Here is a 21,050-nt window from a genome sequence, read left to right on the forward strand (position 1 = left end):
TAGGTGTTTGCATTTTCTTTCCTCACGGCATCAGTTACTGATAATAATTCTCTATTATGCCCTTTGAATTCCTTCAAAATAAATTTTCAAACCAAGCTTAAGCAAAAATTTAAGAAAATCTACACACCTTTTTTCACTTTGTAGGAGCTCGATATTGCCTCTGATGTATCTCTGTACTTTCCAATCATCTATTTCTAAATTTGTGAGCTGTAGTAGCCCTCTGTGTCCTCTTTCCAATGCCACGATTCTGACCCAAATTGGATTCTCCAAGGAAGAGTTATGTGAAATATCCCACAGTGACTTGCTTATAGACTAGTTCAGTAGAGTGAACTTGTATGATGTGCCACGAGTCACTGTTTTGACCTTTGGATCTGAAACATGCAAACAAGAAACTACAGTCCGTCCTCTTTCTGTACCTTCTTACGAAATTTCAATCCGATCCCCAGAGAGAAATGTATGACGATTTTCCCTAGGTCACCTGTTTTGAATGTAATTCAGGAGTCGGCAAAAAGACCAACTTCCTCAGATCATATCTCCGCAAATGTCGGGCGAAAAGATCTGAAATTCGCACCCAAGGTTTAGCGCAATTTCTTCTCAAATGGATTTTTTTTTTTACTTCTGAAACGTCACAGAAAAAAGTTATAGCGAAAATGCCACGATGACCTGTTTGGAGCAGCGAAACCCTAGAATCGAAAGTTTTGATACCAAATGTTATGTAACCAGCTCAAGAAAAGATAGAAAAGATAGATCAATGCCTTAGAATTCAGCCTCTTCAAGGGGGCAACCTCCTTTACATTACATAAATGAACAATTCTTCGATGATTCAAATGACAAAACCTCCTTTCTATATATAGGAGTCTAAGGAGTCACAATATAAACCAGCCGACCTAACAATAATAATATAAAGCCACAAAAATAACAATAGAGGGATTCCATGGGGCACAAAAATAACAACATGGGGGTAATAGGGGCACAACAATATAAATAAGGGGTATAACTACAATAGTAATGGGGTAATCACTAGTATTATAGGGACCCAACATACAATGCCTTGGCAACACAATGATAATGTTTTGAAGTGATGGAACAATGTTTCATGTGTAAATTGTAGTCCAACCAATATTTAGTTGGAAACTCATATTATAATTATACTTAACATTTCATACAATACAATTTATGTGGTTAAAGTTATTTGTAGTTGGACTTGATATTATTTAGTATTGTAATTAACATATGTAATTTTTTGTTTTCATATTAGATGAACATCTACATTGTATGACCTTTTTCTTTTTTAATCACAAAATAATACTAATTAATTTATGTTGATTAATAATGAACATATAAAATCAATCTAAAAGTATTAAATTAATAGTTTATATTGACTAATGATTAATACAAGTAAAATGAATACACAATGACTAAATGAGTAATTTATAAGCACTATTAATGAAAGAAAACGAAATAAATATAAACTATTAAATCAGTTGTTTATATAATGAATGTGAAACTACTAAAAAAATATAAATTACTATTGTAAATGATAAATTTATGATTACAAATGATGACTAAATTTTGCATATATATGACTATTAGTAGCTAATTTACAGTATCTTATAACACAACTCAAATTTAATCATATTTCTTTGGTCACGAATTTGTTTCAAACGATGACTACAATTTGCATATATATGACTATTAGTAGCTAATTTACAATATCTTATAATGTGATCAAAATTTTAGTCATATTTCTTTAGTCATTAATTGGTTTTCTCAGGTGGTCATGTAGTAGTATATTTTGTTGTGTATTTTGTCATTAATTGTGACAATTAATGACTAAATCAATGATTAAATTTATGACTAAATATATTACTAGACGATAAAATTGAGATGACAAATTAATAACTAAGCTAAATACGACTAAAAGTTGGTCACGTTATAAGATACTGTAAACTAGCCATTATTGGTCACCGACAGAAAAATGGTCATTTATATGAGAATTTTAGTTGCTTTTTAGTAACTAATTAGCCATTTTGTACTAGTGCATAAGAAAATTCTTACTATTGATAATCTAGGAAAGAAAAGTATATCGAGTCCCTCTCATTTTCCATAATGTTGTTCAAAGAAGAAACAATGCCCCATGTTTTTCTCCTTTGTATGTTTTCTAGAGAACTTTCGAATTGTGCCCTTCAATCTCCTTCAAGTTGAGTTCAATGGCCAAATTTGATCAAGCAATTCTTTGACTCCTAGAAAAAAATTACCTGGGAAATTTTTAAGGCAAATGATTATATCAAATAATCTAGTGTTCGCTACCTAATTGTGTGTATTTGAAAATTTGGCTGGAAAGGAATAAGGCTATATTTGAAAATAATAGTGCACACCCACAAGAAGTTGCTCTAAGAGTCCTATCACTATTTGGGGAGCACTAAAAATCAACAGTCAATCTAGATTCATGTCTGAAAGGGGTGGATTGTTATAGCATCTTGCATAACTCCTATAGACCAAATGCTCTTATATGGCCTAGGTAGTTCCCTATCCCTATATTTTTTTGGAATTTTTTTTGTCTTTTTCATATTATAAAGCCTAAAAGATAATAAAGGAATTCCTATAATACAGTGGAGGGAACAAGTGTCAAGTTGCAAAGGCTAATGTATGCATTTCTTGATCTTGCAGAGAAGTCATGGTCAAAAGTGGTTTATACAAGAGACAAATTAAGCCAAATTAAGGCCAAAAGGGGATACAAGTGGTCAATATGTAATACAATAGTGCAACTCAATAGATGGGACCCTCTAGGGTATAAAGTCAAAACAAGAACAAGGAAGAAGAATGAGGCTTCAATGAAAATTCATGACAACACTAAAGAGGACTCTTAATCCTATATGAGATCTACAGCATGGGAAACATATGCTAGTGAGGTTCTAACTAGTAAGCCCATGGAAAGAAGGATCTACCACTATGTTATGACTTTACAAATCGAAGAGTGAGAAAGTTGAAAATGTCATAATAAGTGGGGTCATCCCTGTGGATAAGTACTACAAAATGAGGTCAAGGTGCAATGGAAAATGGTTCTAACCTATATGCTTGTTAGAGTACAATAGATTCCATAATAGGTCAATGATCATGGAATCGAAACAGTAGGAAAAAATCACTAAGTGATAAAATAGGTCTTCATTATCTTCGAAAAAACCTTCCCCAACACTTCAAGTAAGGTCAAAAAGTCATAAAACATAAAATAAAATAAAATAAACTTTTTAGAACTATCAAAAAGTGGGTTGTGTTTTATTGACATAAAAACAAAATTAGAACACAACATTTTCATTATTACCCTTACAAGTGTTGAGAAGTGGTCTTTGTAAAGAAACTTCGACGAGAGAATTTGAAAAATTTACCCAATGAAATTGGAAATTGTGAGCTCCATGTAACCCTTAGTCACATTCTCTTTCATTTAATTAGATTTTAGAGCAAGTAGATTAGATTCAAGTTTGTTTTTAAATTAATTTTAAAAATGATTTTGTGTATATGCAGGTTACCAATTATCAGGTCTTGTATACAATGACCTATACCCAACATTACAATAGGAAAATTGTGTATATACGCCACTGTCGACAATTAAACTCACGTATGCATAGATTCAAAACTTGAAATTCAAATTTAATAGTTGAATTTCTAAACTTGCAGGACGGTGATTGAATGGCATGAAAGATAAAATGATGAGATAGATAGCTTGGTCTTGGAAGACCAAGAATCATTGGATGCTTTGAAAAATTGTGGCTTGCTCAAATTCTTCGTGATGAAAAATATGAGGGCTAAAACAAGATTGTTGAACATGCTAATTAATTATTGGGATCCAAAACAAGGGAAATTCTTCATTGATTCAATTCCTCTATAGATTGAGGTGGAGGATATATATTTTACTACAGGCCTTTCCAAGAGAGGAGAGGTAGTGCACTTAAACTATAAGGCTAGAGGAAACTTGAACGTAGATTATTACATCATTGTTTATTTTGAACCAAGGACACAAAAATTTGGTTCCCAAATCCTAATAAAAAATATCACTAAATTGGAGATAAAAATCCTCCTTTTTACAATTTCAAGAGTGTCTGGATCAACCTCACTTGATCAGGATTCGTGACCCACAATGTTTTTAGCAATGGAATGCTTAAGACATGTGGTCTGTGATTGGTGTACAATGCTCTTAGGTGATATGGAGATCCAACTTACATATTTATGACAATGGAAGAACAAAAAATTTAGTTATGGTATCATACTTTGTTCATTTTTCTTCAAGGATATTCCTGCATTAGGACCCCGGGTAGCTCCTTCCATCAGCAACCCGAGGGACTCTCAGATGGCTAGGTGGGAGGATATGATGAGGACACTTGGAGGAGGCCAAGTCACTCAAGTGGCTTTTGATTATGAGTTCTTCCACTGGTGGGAGGAACAATTCATAGCTATAGAGGACTACCCCTATGAAAGTATTCACTTCAAAGAAGATCCATAGTTAGTACTTCCTGAAGGAGTTGCAAGGGGTGACATAGGTAATGAATTTTTATCTAGTTTTTAATTATTATTTTTTAATTATTTTTTCTTTTTTTTTTAAACATTCTCTGATGAAATTAAACATTTTTTTCATAGAAAAAAACTCCTAACAAGATTAAAATGATAATCATGTAGATGTGGGACCAGTGGGCATGAGGGTTTTCCTAGGCACAGGTGTCGAAGAAGACATGTCGAAGGTGCAGTAGCAAAATCTGAGAGGGTCCTAAGAGTTTTCCAGAGGAACTTGGAGATCTTAACTCACCAAATTCCAATGGAAACCGTAGAGGACCTACTAGAGGTCGTATAGAGAGGAATGGTAGGAGTACCGTGAGATTGGGTGTGTCTCTTTAAATGAGTGGAAAATTCCATCGTCTACTATGTTAGTATCCTATAGTCATAGTAGTCAAAAATAATGTTTTGTCAAAAACATAAACGTGTGGCTATGATCTTGTGTAAGAACAAGCTGGAGGTCTTAGGTGGAATAAAATTATTATTTTTCATTGCAAATATGTCAAAGTGTGTCATGAGCTACAAACATGGTATTTTTATCCCAAGGGCTCAAGGTACATCAAGTAATCATTAGAAATATTGTGCTACCATTCTTTGTCATCATTGTCATAGAATGGTAGGTGTCTTGAGTGAGTTTACATGTCAAATCATGATTAGTCATGACATTAGAAAGAGTACAATGGTCAATAGGACAATTGCTATGATTTTTCCAAGTGCTACACTTTGGTCATTCAAATTCAAATCGTGACTATTGACATCAAGTCTGCTCTCAACCGCCTTGGGAGGTTAAATTGCATGGTTGTCTTCATACAATATATTTTATCTCTCCATTATTACTATTGGAAAAAATTTTGTGAGGTCATTCTTAGTTTTTGTGCAAAGGACACAGGGGAGCACTGTGTTTCTAGACAGTGTTGTCTTCCTCTCAGCCCTGGTAACAAATCGCTCCCACATGTGCGAATTCCAATTATCTTATTTCCTTGGTTTTTAATGATTACCTAATTTCATGCATGAACTAAGGAAATAACTAGGAAACCTGCAAAAATACTGAATTTCCTCATCGCTACACTTTCTCCTCATCGATGTACTTCTACTAATTGTTGTGTTTTCTCTCTGTGTTGAATTCATGTTCTTACCTTTGCCAAACTGCCAGAAATTTGATTCGGATCCTCCATATAAAGAGTATTTCATGCCATTAAAATAAATTGAAGCTCCATACCATAATTTTTGTGTGATTTAGAGCTTTTGGTAGCTTGTTTTCTGATGCATTGCACTTCTAGAGTTGTGCCTGTCTTTTTGAATTTTATGCCACTACAAAAAAAACATGAAGTACAGTTGTATTGTGGTTTTCAAAAGGAAATTTGTGCTAGTGGTTCTATGTTACAAGGTTTTATTCTTGATTATCATCAAATGGTTAATTTTAAGCCCTTCTTATTATTTCCCTCACACTTGTTGCATAAATTAAGTTTGCATTAAAACCCTAGAGTATCCCTCGTTGCAAAAAAGAAACCATGCCAACTCCAGAGGGAATAAAACACAATGGAGGTGCTACTCACATTCATTAATGCAAACCAATCTATCAAAGTTTCTTTTGAGCAGGTGGGATGTATTAGGATTTGTGAGAAAATTTAAGGGTATAATGCACAACTTAGTAAGGAATTTTCCATGAATTTTAATGGGTTGGAGGCAAAGGTTGGAGTACTCACCTTTTGAGTTACATAGGTCACAATATCAGCTACAATCGAGATTCCCATTTAGGGAGTGTAATGGTTCAAGGCCACACCACATAATATTTCCCATTATAAAGGTTTTTTGAATCGTGAGTATAGAGACAAGGAGTATGGGTCCATTCTTCCTAAATAGTATCTACTTGAACATCACAACAAGTTTTTTCAAGAAATTAAGTCGTATTTCACATGTGAGGATAGGTTTGGAAGGATTTCTCAATAACATTTCAGACTCTTGATGCATTTTATTGGGAAGAGCCCCATGAATTTTCCCTTTTATCTATAAAGGAGTCTTAATAATATGGTAGATAAAGTGTAGGGAAAACAAAGTCAAGTGGAATCTAGCATTTTCCACTTTTCCTTAACTAAGTTGTTGGTATTGGAGGAGATGAATAAAATAAATCAATCGTGCTAGACACTTGTTGATTCTTCAAACCTAGTGGATGATTTGCCAACTAGTTCCTTGAGCAAGAAAGAAACACGCTTAGCAGTGGAAAAGGCCATTCAATCCGTAACTAGAAGTTTAGTGAAGAGGTCCTCATCTACAGTGCAGAAAACAGAAAATAAGAAAGGAAAGAAGTTACAATTTTCTCCAGAAGTGGTGGATGTCCCTAAAAATCCCCCCACTAGTTCTACTACAAGAAGACTTCCCTTGGAGTAGACATTTGGAACCTTGGAGACCATACCAAAAGATGAATTTGTTGATGATAAAGTCAAAGAGATTGCTCAATTGAAAGAACATTTGAAGAAGGCCCATAGGGTTGTTTCATAATTGCAATAAGAAAATAGGTAATTAATGTAAATCATTCTAGAAAAAAAAAGTTGAACCTAGTCAGGATGTGCCAATGGTTAAAGATAGATTAGTTGTTGCCAAATCCAAGGGCAAAGAAAAGGTAATGAAAGAGGATGTTAAGAAGGAAAAAATTACAACAACTAAGATTGCAATATCTTCATCTAGGAAGATACAAATCCCAGAATAGAAGACTGAGATAGATGAGGGGAAGCACACCTTAAATAGGTTGAGAACGAAACTGAAAGAGGCTCATAGAGAAATTTCTGAGCTCAACTAACAGGGTGAAATGGACTGGAAAAAAATGAGTGATCTTCTAGACATCTATCAGCCATCTGTTGACAATGCAAAATACATGTTGAGAAGATCTCTTCCACTACACAGGAAACTGAAAAATGTATGCAGGAAGAATATATCTATGAGGAAATAATTAAGAGCCCCCAAAAAGCAGTTAAAGGAGTTACACGAGAAATATAGAGGAAAATTGGACATATTGGTTGAGGCAACCAAAGTTTGAATGTTCAAAGGGGTGAAATAACAGTTTTTATTTTTGATGTTTTACTAAAGTATGCTTTCTTATGGGGTTGAGTTTCCAGGTGATAATGTTTTGCATGAATTCCCTCTTGAAAATACATTTAGTTAGAACTTTGAAATTATTTTTGAAGAAGTATATTTTATATCATTTTGTGCCCTATTTAGCATTAGGGTTACGGTTTTTGATGTGGAGATGAATATTTCGCATTTTTGGTGAACACAGGCTTGAAAGGGGCATATGGAATGATTATTGTAGTGTCAGTATCATCATCAATGTGTGTAGCTTGTCCAAAAACATCATTTTCACTCAAGCTATAAAAACGTATGGCGTTGTGCTTTTGAAACTGGCATTGCGTTTTGGATATAGATGAATTTGTCAAAATTCGAGGCTTTGTGTGGCAAATGAAATATTCTAAGGGGATGGATATCCATGTTCAGGGTTAATCATAGATACAAGATGCATCAGGTAGATTAGAAATCAACTGTAGATATCACAACCAAGGAGTGTTTTGTTTCCTCGCTATGTTTTGGCATTTCTGGAGAATTAGGGAGTTGTGCAGCGCTGGCACTACGCTTCTAATAATTCAATGACTCAAAAGCCTAATTTGGGGTTGAGAAATTAATGTAAAATTCTAATAAAAGATCTAGCTAAGTAGTCCCTAGTCTTTAGTATTCAGTTCTATTTTCATTGCAAAAGTTACAAATAGAAATCCTAATAACAAATTCGACACTGGAGGTGGGAAATTACTTTTTTTTACTATTTATGATATGAATGTAATTGAAAAAAGGGTTGGTTAGGTTCAAGAGAAAATACATTGTTTACTGCACTTATTTTGATATACTTTTATAGTGAATGCAATACAGAGGTGGAATTTCCAGGGATTCTTGAGTTATTTTTCTTTGGATATGTGCTTCCTTTCTGTGTAATATATCTTATACGACAATCAGGCCTTGAATCTATCTTCTTATTTAGCTAAACAAATATTTGATTCACAATTTGGTTTAAATAGTGCGTTGTCTCAGTTTGCTAGACATCTATGTTTTCTGTTAAAATGACAGTTGAATTAATCTTGATGCTTGATGCTATTTTATCATTTTCCATTTCCTTTTCACTCACCCTCCTGCAACAAAATCAAACTAAAAAAATCTAAAGAGACTACCTATGTCACCCATGTATAAGCTCTATTTTCTCTTCATTTCATCAGTGGAAACATAATGAGGTAGACATGACTGCATGCCAAATGGAAATTTCTCCTTTCCCACTAGAAAATACTTGAAAATCATGCCCCATTTAGCACTATAACTAGCATAACATCTAAGTAATTTAACATATTTGACAAAGAGATCCCACTCTAAAACTAGAAGGGCTAGATTCTAGCTTACTAGTGGTTTTGTAGTTACGTCTTATTTTCTTTCCTCAGGTTAGGGAAATTAGAGAGAACTAACATTCTGGCATCATTATTGGGGATGAAAGGTTTCATCTTCTATAGGAAAGATCATCAAAGTTTCAGATCTAATTGCTGATGGTGGACAACAGTAAGACACAAGGAGGTTGTACCATTCACCTGGTGATTCCAATCAATGTTACATTCAAATTCAAAGCTTAGTTGACAGATAAATGGAGGGATATTTCAGAAAGACTATGTATCAAAGCTTTAGCTTTTTGCAAGAAATCTTATTCTTTTTCATCAGATACCTCTTGTCCTTTCCTGAACATGTTAAAATAATTTTTCTTTACTTGTCACATTCTAATGATGACCATAAATCTACAATTGATATTCCCTCTTTTAAAATTGTAAATACATCCCCTTTTCCTTTCACTTTTTATGTTGAAAAGGATTCCAATGATGACTATGATTGGTTTTATGAACCTCATGTGATCCAAGCCATTTTCATACCCCCTATACCAAATCCTATCATTTCCAAGTTTTAAGAGATATATAAACCACTCAAATTAGCTCCTGTCCTTCAAGAATTTCTAGCAAAGCATTATAACTATCTGCCTATGTTTGATGGAGGATTTGACAAGATTTTAGGCGAATTACACATCCAAGGTTTTGAACATTTCATTTACCTTTTTGAGGTTGAACAAGATGATGCAAGTATGAGAGCTTTTTCTCAATCATGGCAATGAGAAGCTAAGAGATGGTTTAGAAGTCTGCCAGCGCAGAGTATTGCCAATTTTCAATAGTTTGAGCACACTTTCCTTGATAGATGGGAGGTTAAGAGAAACCCTTTCCAAATTATCATTGAACATTAGATTCTAAAGACATATCCAAGTGAGGCAGTTCAAGAGTTCTCACCCAGATTTAATAAAGTTTATAATTCCATACCTCCTGATATAAAACCTCCCCTGGGGTTGGCTATGCTTCATTACCTAAATGGCTTTGATGCTGAGCTTTCCTATCAGCTAAGAGAAAAGAATCCAGTCACTTTGGAGGATATGAAGAAAAATTCTATTAGTGCGGAAGCAAACCTGCTGGCCAAAAAGTCCAAGATGAAGGTTGAAAGGACGAGAGGTGTAAAGGAGGAGCCATCAACATCATTAGATACCAAGATGGATACTTTGGTGAAAACAATGGAAAAGGTGATGGAAAGGATGACTTTGGGAGACAAAGTTGTTGTTGGAGAACAAAAGAACCTAGGAAATCAGTAGGAGATAAGACATCGTTTCCAACCAAAGTTTGCGGAAGAAGGAGAGGTTGTTGGCCCAAACTATTTTGTTCTTGATTCATGTCACCATGAGTTAGACACTAGTTGTTTTATATATTCACTTGAAGGCAGTTGTGAAGAGAAACCATCAGTGTGTCCTCGGCAAGAAAATGCTCAGTTACAATAGCTTAAAGAAAGTAGTCGGCTTGCCTGTGTCAATTATGAAAAAAATGAAGAACATGAAGAAAATACCAAATCAGGTGAAGGGACTTTACCCTTATATTTTTCTTCATTTTAATTGTTGAAAGAAAATTATAATAATACTAATCAAGTAAGGAAGCAAGTTGTTAACAACCTAAATTGGCAGCATCCTTCTCATCTATTTGATGACCCTATTACTTGTCATATGGAATACTTTTTCAGTACAAAATCGCATCAATTGACTAACCATGAGGTCAAAGATGTAGTTGGAGGGTTTAAACATGAAGATCATTGTGAATTAATTCAAGGTAGTTCTATGCCATTTAGTTTTTCTTCTTGTGAGTTCTTGTTGATAGTGTTGGACCCACAAACATTCAAGGTATCTCCCCGATATGAAGTCCCAATCAGACTTCACACTATTTGGTGTAGGAGTCCCATCTAGTATAAAGGCCTAGTTTGCCAAATCCTTAAAGATTTTCCTTGGCTCTAGCTATCAGCACAAGAGAGTGATGCAATGGTGTCTTCAAAAAGGAAGGGGAGTGTGCCTGGTGAGTATGTAGTGCAACTGTGTCAACGTTATTCTACTATAAAGGAGGGGGGAGAAAAGTGAGCCTCTAATTGAGAGGTAATTGTACCACCCAGGAAGAGACACACATGAACTAGAAGGACCCGTCTAACATCCAACGAAATATTCCATAGTGGAGGCAATATTCGTTACAAACAACAAAAAAGGAAAGATCCATCTAACATCCAATGGAATAGTCCACAGCGAATGTGATGATCGTTACAACCAATAAACAAAGAAAGATTTGTCTGGTATCATGTGGAATATTCCACAAGGATGGGACAACGATAACAACCATTATAGCACATTCTCAATAAGATAAGCACTAAAATAACCAAAATAGTTCAACTATATTAGTACATATGAAAGAAGACATGAAATAAAAATGTCCACATAGTAGTCTTACAAACATTCATAGTCCATGCATGAAGAACGTGATGGCCTAAAAGACTTTTGTTATTAAGAAAATGTTGCAAGACACATGTTTACAATGTACATCACTAGCCCCAATAGTGGGAGATTGGAGCCACTCCTTGCTCCTCAAAGAACTAGCTGATCAGACATAGTTACCTATCAAACAAGAAAATTACCTAGTACCCATTTTTTCAAGGTAGAAAAAAAACACCCAATTTTAAAAAGTGGTTATCGAGAATAACGTTTATTTTTTTAGCATATTTTTGGCACTTTAAATTTTCTTATGTAACATTTTTTTTAAATGTTAATGATTTTCATGCTGATTTTGAAAAGTGTTGATACAACATCAACCCATTTTTTTAGACTTATTTTTTACACTTTAAACTTTTTATGTATCAAGTACGAACATTTGTTTTAAAAGGTTAGAGATTTTCATGCTTTTTTATACTTTAAATGTTCTAATGTATTAAGTGTGGATAATTTTTTTAAATGTTGGTGAGTTTCATATCGGTAATAAAACACAAAAAAAATAAAATAAAAAGAACATGACAAAAATAAAAGAATATATAAAAAGGAAAAAAAAGAAAACATAAAATTGTAAAAAAAATATAAAATTTACTTGTAAAAATAAAATTAAAAATTAAAAAAAGAAATAATTTCAAAAAAAAGACACCTAATTAAAAATAAAAAATAAAAAAAAATCATCAAAAACAATTTTTTAAATTAAAAAGAAAATAAAAAAACCTACATAAATAAAGAAATAATAATAAACAAATATAATATATATATATATATATATATATATATATATATATATATATATATATATATATAAAGACTTAAAGTTAAAAAATAAAAGTAATCGAAATAAAAAATTTAAAATAATTAAATAATAATAATAATTTAAAATAACTTTATTAAAAAAAAAAGTTAAAAAGAAACTTAAAAAAAAAATAAAAATCGATCGGTTGTAGGGGCTCCACCGAGCGAGCAGGCAAGTTGCCTGCCAGCCAAGGGTCAAGGCCCCGTGGCCACCTGGACAAGGGATGGTCGATTCCAGGAATCGTCCTAGCCCCATGGCCACCTAGATAGGGGATGGTCGATTCCAGAAATCGTCCTCCCCCCACCTAGGCAGCCGCGAGGGCTCAGCCGTAGGCAGGTGGGACGCTGACTTAGCTCCCTGCCCGCCCATGGCGAAGCCCCCTTGGCTACCTGGGCGGGGTAGGTTGATTCCCGGGATTGAGCTCACCTCACCCAGGTGGTCGAGGGGGCGCATCCTTGGGCGGGCAAGGAGCTAACTCAACTCCCTGCCCACCCAGGGCTGAGCCCCCACAGCAAGTCGATTTTAAATTTATTTTTTTATATATTTTTTACTTTTCTTTTTTTGGATTTTTAATTTTTTTAAATGTTTTTTTTATTTTTTAAGCATTTTGTTTCGATTATTTTAATTCTTGTTTTTAATTTTTTAATTTTGATTTTTTAATATTTGTTTATTTATTTTTATTTGTTTTTATTTTTTTATTATTACTTTTTAGTTATGTAGGTTTTTTATTTTTATTTTTAATTTAAAAAAAATGTTTTTGCTTTTTTTTCCTTTAAATTATGTGTTTCTCTTAAATTTTTTCTTTTCTTCTTTCATTTTTTTACCTTTCATTTGTTTTTATTTTTAATTTTTGTTTAATTTTTTGGTTTTTACAAGTAAATTTTGTTTTTTTAGATTTTTTATGGCTTTTTCTTTTTTTCTTTTTTCTATATATTTTTTTTATATTTGATATTTTTTTTGTCATGTTCTTTCATTATTTTTTTGAATTTTTTTTTAGTGTTTTTTTTTTAAGTTTAATTATATATATATATATATTAATTTTTTTTTTCATGCTTTTTATTGTGTTTTTTCTAATATATATATTTTTTTTATTTTAAATTTATCTCATCAATATTATTAATTTACTTTTTATGTTTTTTTTCCAAATTTTAAATTGTTTTCTTAAATTATGTTTTTTTTATATTTTCCTTTTTTTAATTAATTTTTTATGCTCCTATTATTTTTTATTTCTTTTTTTTTTAATTTTTGTTTTATTGTTTTTTAGAATGTCCACAATGCAACAATGAATTACAAAAATAATGTAGGTTGTATTCAATCTCCCAAAGTTGATATTTTGATTAAAAGTAAAAAAATATTAGTAGTCATATTGCCATGATATTATTTATTGTTATCATATGTTCATATTTTGATTAAAAGTAAAAAATATAAGAAATGAATGTTTAATTCTTAGATTATACAGTGATATTGTCATGATATTATTTATGGTTATCATTTTTCATGTTTTGATTAAAAGTTAAGAAATATTAGAAACTTATGTTCAATTTTTAAATTATATGGTGATATTGCCACGATATTATTTATTATATAATTTGTTCATATTTTGATTAAAAGAAAAAATATATTAGAAATTGATGTTCAATTTTTAAATTATACAATGATATTTCCATGATATTATTTATTGTTATCATTTGGTATAAGATACTTTTAAAAATGTTAAAAATTTAATGCCTCATTGAAAGGGGGCACTTCGTTTTGATGGTTGATTTATAGGTTTATGTTATAATAAGATAAGTTGTCTTAGGCTAAGATTTAAAAAGAGATATATTTTTAGCCTTTAAAATAAAAATTACTCTTGGAATAATGAATCTTTCATTTACTTGTTCATTTTTAAAAATTGTTTTAGTGATATAATTTGTCAATAACTTCATGGTTCAAATATGTTAAAAACTTAAGGTTTTCAATTTCATGGTTGAAGACTTGTCAAAATATTAAGGTTTTCTAAGTTATGACATTTAATCTTTAATGCTATGGTTGAATACAATTACAATTTTAGGGTCTTTTAGAGTCAATATGTTTTATCCTTAAAAAGATGGATGAAAATTGTTGGAATTATAATCCACATCATGTCTGAAAATTGTTGGAATTTTATGGTTTTTCAAAGTCCTAATATTTAATCTTTAATCACATTGCTAGAAAGTACGCGACTTTTTTTTGTTATTCCAGCATCAACACTTTTTGTTTCAAGGGTGTTTTTCCAATAATTGGTTTTTAATAAAATGTTGAAAATTTACCCTTGCAAAAAGCATTGTTCTAGAATACACACTTTTCGTTTTTGGGTTGCTTTTCCATGTTGTTTTGGCATTTTTGGGCTATAGTTCTCATTTTGGGGTAATAGTTCTTGTTTCATCCGTAACTTTTTTATCTCTCTAATGCCTTGCGGAAGGAGCCAAGGTGAAAAGTCCTCTGCTCATACAATGACGGGGTATATAAACAACCAAGGGGTGATGCTTACCCCTTGTGACTCTTTGACTACCCTCATGATTGTTCAACTTCATATGACTTTTCAACTTACATGACTCTTCATATTCACGCGTGTCCTTTGGACTTCCACTTTACGATGCATTTGATCACAATATACATGGTCCATAGTACTGATCTGGCATATGAAAACTCATGACATGACTTGACATGACACTGCTGACATAGACTAGCTTGATGATGTGGCAATGTCAAGTCACTATTTCTGTTGAGTGCTAAATGTCTTCTTGGATATGCTTGATTTTCTCCTCCGCATAGCTTGGTGATGTGTGGTCTTCAATGATCTTAAGTCTTTCATGGTAGTTGAAAATGTGTGCCCCTTTGCTTCCTCTTGATAGATCCACTTGTAAGTTTTGTTGCAAGAGATTATTTAGTCAATGCTTCCCTCCTCCTTCTCCTTCTTCATCATCTCGCCATGACTTTACACTGTACCTGTTCCTGTAATTCACTCATGACAGGACAACATCAATATGAAAACTCCCTAGTCCAAGATGATGCATTATTATCAATGAATTAAGCCTCAACAAGTGACAAACTAGGAGAAAGGGCCCAGTGACTACGCATTATGCAGTTCTAGTTGACAGGGAGAGATCTTAATCATTGAGACTACACAAATTGAAACTCATGCTTAACTAAGGAACCTTCTACACACTCCTCACTGAGGAAAAAAATTGCGCAGTTCCCATTGAGGGATAGAATTGTGCAGTTCAAGCAAGCAGTGGTTGCTACGAGATGAGTCCCTAGGAGGAAAAATTGCACATTTTTAATAGGCAAGGGGACAGGGAAGCAGAGAGTCTTAAAGGGAAGATCTGCGTAGATTCTAAAGGCAGTGAGCTCCGGCTAAGGGAAGGGCACTAAAGGAAACATATACACAGTTTTGGAGGCCAAGGGAGGTTGGTATCTTTGTGCATTGCACAGTTTCAGCATGTAAGGGGAAGGCTTGAGGGTTAAAGGTGTGAAGGATGCAGTTCAAGGTAAACTAGGAGGCACAACTGCACAATTCTAGAAGTCAAGGGAGGTTGTTGGATTCATTGTGAACAACAACATCCATTGAGGACAATGATTGTGCACTGTGTAGTTCCAAGCAGTATGGTCACATCCAAGAGGGATAAGACTACGCAGTGTTCAACTTAGTCAGGGCCTGGTGAAGCTAAGTTTCCTGGTCAGGAAGATTTTCTGAAAATGGCTAAGTGCGGGAAGGGAGATGGACTCGTGATGAACTTGAACTATGATCACACACTTAGCATACTTTGATGAAATGACAACATAAATCATTGGGGCAAACAAATAAAGTATCCCTCTCCATGTGAATGCCTCATGACAATATGAAACAAGTGCGACACTTAAGATATACTTTGGGTGACCATGACGACACTTGTGTGATAACGCTGAAGACTGTGTGTATGGATGCCACAGATGTTTCCATGGTTAGGACAACTCATATACACAAAGATTTACTTTCAATGCCACTAGAAAAAACTCACAAACATTACATAACAGTCGCACATGCCAAAAGATTATAGTTAATCCAAAAAGGAAAAGGGACCAAAGAACTTCAAGAATTCTCATGAAATGAGCTTGAGTGTTTGCATCAATAAAGGAAAATACCAAGGTTGGCTTTGAAATTTGAGTGGAAGCCAAAATTTTGGAGGGTGCTGCAGTAGTGCCAACACTTGGTGACACACTAGTTGAACTCCAACTTCTCTGTCTTGGTTAGTTTCTTCAGTGCAGGGCCTTGGTTCCACGGGGAGTATTGATTCATCATGTAGATCACTTTGGTCTTCCTATTTACCCCATGGGCATACATGGTCCCTTGTATACCTTTTCAATCAAAGATAACATAAGGTTCAACATAATCACAATTTTTCAAGTTGGGAAGGCTAGTTTAGTTCGCGAGCTTAAGATTTTAATAGTATAGTTTGTCATCTCTGGTGTTTTTCTTCTGCTAGCAGGCCTGGACAGTACCTTGATGGAGTCATGCAGGAGCACAAACATTGATTCATTGCCAGTGAGACTGGAAATTATCCCGATAGAGTTTCTTACTTCACCTCTCTGCTCAAGAAGCCTTTCTCTTATTTCTCATTTATTTATTTATTTAAAGAGAAATGTGCATCGACACTTATTTATTTTTGGGAGAAAGAGGGATCCCGACTTATTGAGAGCAGAAGAGGTTCTTCCTTTAGAGAAGCATATAGATACCTATGATTTAGGTTCACTGGTTTAGATTTTACTCTTCTTTATTTCTACTAATTAGATAAGCTTGACAACACCAGCAGAAAAACTGATCATAAGCATGAAGGTTTCCGGACTAGCCAATGGGTTCATGTTTGGAACAAAACTCTCCTAACAGACAGATCATATTTTTTTCGGAACTTCATCGCCCAAAAGATGTAACCAACACAAGGAACACAGACAGAAGGCTAGCCAAATATTGCACTGTCAGAAGACTCTTTAGACTTCAGCCACACACACACTTAGAAGCCAAAATGCAATCAAGAAGAACACTTAGTCACATGACAATACAAACACAAAATTCAAGCAAAGAAACAAAAAAACCAGCCCCTAATTTTCATTGAAAATATTGTTTTAAGTATTGGTCATTGATAGGGAGAGAGTCAATCTTTTCATCAAGTGATTGAAGATGATATGTGTGTTCTCCAAGCTTCTCATGTACTATGTATGGTCCAATCCAAAGGCACTGAAACTTAGTGTGTTTTCCTTTGTCATCGTGGGGTTTATCCCACTTTAAGACTAAGTCACCCACACTAAAGTAATTTTTCCATGCATACTTCTTGTCAAACCACCTCTTGACACGACTCCGGTGAAGTAAAAAAAATTCTTTGGCTTTCAACCTTTCTTCCTATAGCTTATGCAAAGTGTCCATCCTATGCTGAGCTCTTGCCTTGGGACTCTTGTGACAATTGGAGAGCAGGAAAGTAAATGTTCGATGGGATGAGGGCTTCCTTTTTGTACACCAGGAAGTAAGGGGAAGTGTTCAGAGAAGGATTAGGAATGACTCGGTCAGCCCATAAGGCATTCACCAAAGAAGAGTGTCAGTTTTTCTACTCAGATAATATGATTTTTTTTATAATACAGATAATTTTTTTTGTTTTTGGATTCAACAAGACAATTCCCCTGCGGATAATAATTAGCTAAATGTTTCAATATAATACCATTTTCCAATGCAAAATCATAAAGTATTAACGATGAAAAATATGTTGCATTGTCAAAAACAAGTGATGTAGGAATGTCAAACCTAGGAATGATGTTATGTTGCAAAAAGTTGATTACTTCCTGATCCTTCACCTGTTTTAGTGGAAGTTCCTCATTCCACTGTGTGGAATAATCTATAGCCGTTAAAATATAGCGGTGTTTCTTTGACAAGTGTGGGAAAATTTCTCCAATGATATCCAATCCACACTGTTGAAAACATTCTTCCACTGGATCGAGTTACAGTGGAGCTCCTGACTTGTGTTTTCTGTCGGCACATATTTGACAGACTGGACACTTGCAAGCATAGGCATGAGCATATTTAAACAATGTAGACCAGAAAAATTTGGCCTGCATAACCTTATGTGTTGTAGTGTTTCTTGTGAAGTGTCCCCCGACTAGACCATCAAGGAGATCACACAATACCTTTTATGAATTGTGTGCCTCTGAACACCTGAGTAGTATTCCATTGTGATGCTTTCTAAACAGCACCCCATGAGCCAACTGATATGATAATGCTTTAAGTTAGAGTGCCCTCTTCTTTCGTGTGGAAATGTGAGAGGGAGTTGTGTCATGCTCAAGGTATTTGTTTACATCCGTGTGCAAAGGTTTTATGTCTATAATGGGGAAGGCTCACTCAACGTTGTACATTTCAATCTCTTTCTCCCACCCTGTGATGTATTCTTCTTCCTCCTTCGCATTCACTTCTTCTAGTTCTAATTGGAAAATACCATGGCCCTTGATTGTGTCAAATGGTTTGATGTCTAGATCATACTCTTGTAACCCTATCATCCATTTTTCCCTCCTTTCACCCAGCTCTTGTTGAACAAGCAGAGATCTGACTGTTGGGTGTTGGACACAAATAACACAATGATTCTTTAATAGATAGGGTCTGAAGTGCTTTACAACCTTGTATACTACATAAGCATGTTTTTCCATGATGGGTTAATTAAGCTATGGCATATGCAGACTTGTGCTTATGAAGGAGATAGGTCATTCATTGTTTAACTCATCCTTCTGAGGAAGTACAACAACAAGAGAGGTATCAAAAGCAAAAATGTATAGAAATAAGTATTTTCCAAAATCCAGGTTATATAACATGGGCGGTTCTGCTATAGATATTTTGATATGGGTGAATGAATCATTTTCCCTTTTGTCCCATCTTTAAATTTCATCCTTCTTCACCATCTCCTGTATCAGTTTAACAATATGAGCATAGTTAGAGATGAACTTGCGGAGGAATTTGATATTCACCAAGGACTACATGGCTTTCTTATTCACTCGGAAGGGAATCTACATGATAGTCCTGACCCTATCTGGTTCTACCTTCATCCCACTTTTATCAATGATGTGTCCCAAGAGATTACCCTTGGACACTGCAAAGATACTCTTCTTGGGATTCAAGGATATCACATATTTACGACATCACTAAACAATATTCTTCAAATGGTGCAACTGGTTTGATCTTTGTTTAGAAAACACTATTACATCATTAAGATAGACCACTACACTCTAGCCAATGATCCCACAGAAGTCGATGTCCATTTCACATTGGAAAGTTGCACCAGCATTTTCTAGCCCAAATGACATTCGTTGAAATGCGAATGTGCCACATTTTGTTCTAAAAATAGTTTTTATTCTATCAGGCTCTACCACCAGAACCCGGTTGTATCCTAAAAAACTCATCAAGAAAAGAAAAAATTTTGGACCTCGATACTGTTTGCAGTATTTTCTCCATGGACATCACGCAGTAGTTATCCTTGTCTAAGGCACGATTGAGATTCCAAAAATATACACACCCACAAATCTCCCCAGGCTTCTTCCTCATGGGAACTAATTTGGATACCCACATCGAATGTTTCACCTTATATATGATCTGAACATCCAACAATTTTCTCAACTCCTTTTGTATGAGGGGCTCAAGCGTTGGATGAACTTCCCTCATTTTTTGTTGAAATGGTTTGGCCCCTTCCTTAATTGGTATTACATTTTGGATGATTCACATGTCATATGTCTTGAGTTCATCATACGTCCACGCGAAGACATCATGATATTACTTGAATAAGAGAATGAAGGCTTTCCACTCTTGTGGTGTGTAGTAATTACCAATACTGACATATTTCAGATCTTTCTCAGTTCTAAAGTTGATTTTCTCATGCGATCGAGTGGAATTGTCGGTCTTAGCATTAATGGGTCCCCAGAAGTGGTTCTACAGATCATACAACTTCTCCAATGATACCACACCCTTGGGATGAGGATCCCTTTAATTGGATTGGCTTCATCCTACAGTGCCCTTTCGTGCTCATCCTCATCAATCGTTATGTCTTTGAACATGTTAGATTTCACCATAAAATACAGTATATGTTGGTCATCATAAAAAAATGCGTAAGTTAGTGATATTATGAAGGACAGAAGTTTTATACATAATTTCAATAGAAAGGTCATCACCTGATGGTGATATCCTAGCAGCAACATTTTCCAAGGAATCCATAGCTACTTTACGCATTCTTGGAACAGAAATAATATTAAAAGTGTGGAAATGTGAGATGAGTCACCATACCTATTGTTGATAACTTTTAAGATGAGGTGACACACAATGTATGGTGTTGTGTACCTAATGCACCATGATTTCTAAATCACCTACCACTTTTAGAATGGCAATGTTGAGGTTGATGGCTTTCTATAAGCCCAAGATTAGTGCTTCATACTAAACAGTGTTATTCGTGCATTCAAATTTCAAGCGGCTAGAGATCAAATGTTTTCTCTGCATTGGGTCTATTAAAATGCAACCAGCTCCAAAGCCCTCCTTCGTTTTGGATCCATCGAAATGTAGTCCACATGTAATATGTACAGGGATTGTTAACTTCACTAGTACTACTACTAACTGTACATATTTCATTATCGCGAGTTGGACAAGGAAGTATATCCAACTGTGTGTCTAGTGGGACTGGGGATGGCTTTGCATGATAACACCTTAGGAGAGTTTCCAGAAAATAATTTCCAAATAATAGCTCTATAAAATCCATTGGTTCATTGTGTCCATTCAAGGGA

At 34.3% G+C, this 21,050-nt stretch overlaps 1 pseudogene; it reads right to left on the minus strand.

Moving 5' to 3' along the window:
* LOC149145191 (protein NODULATION SIGNALING PATHWAY 1-like) overlaps positions 1-21,050 on the minus strand; it is a 62,698-nt pseudogene that overhangs the window by 32,106 nt on the left and 9,542 nt on the right.

The sequence above is a fragment of the Pinus tabuliformis genome, chromosome X, assembly GCF_031772625.1.
Source record: "Pinus tabuliformis cultivar Carrire ecotype Pingquan chromosome X, CPIR1, whole genome shotgun sequence".
NCBI lineage: Eukaryota > Viridiplantae > Streptophyta > Pinopsida > Pinales > Pinaceae > Pinus > Pinus tabuliformis.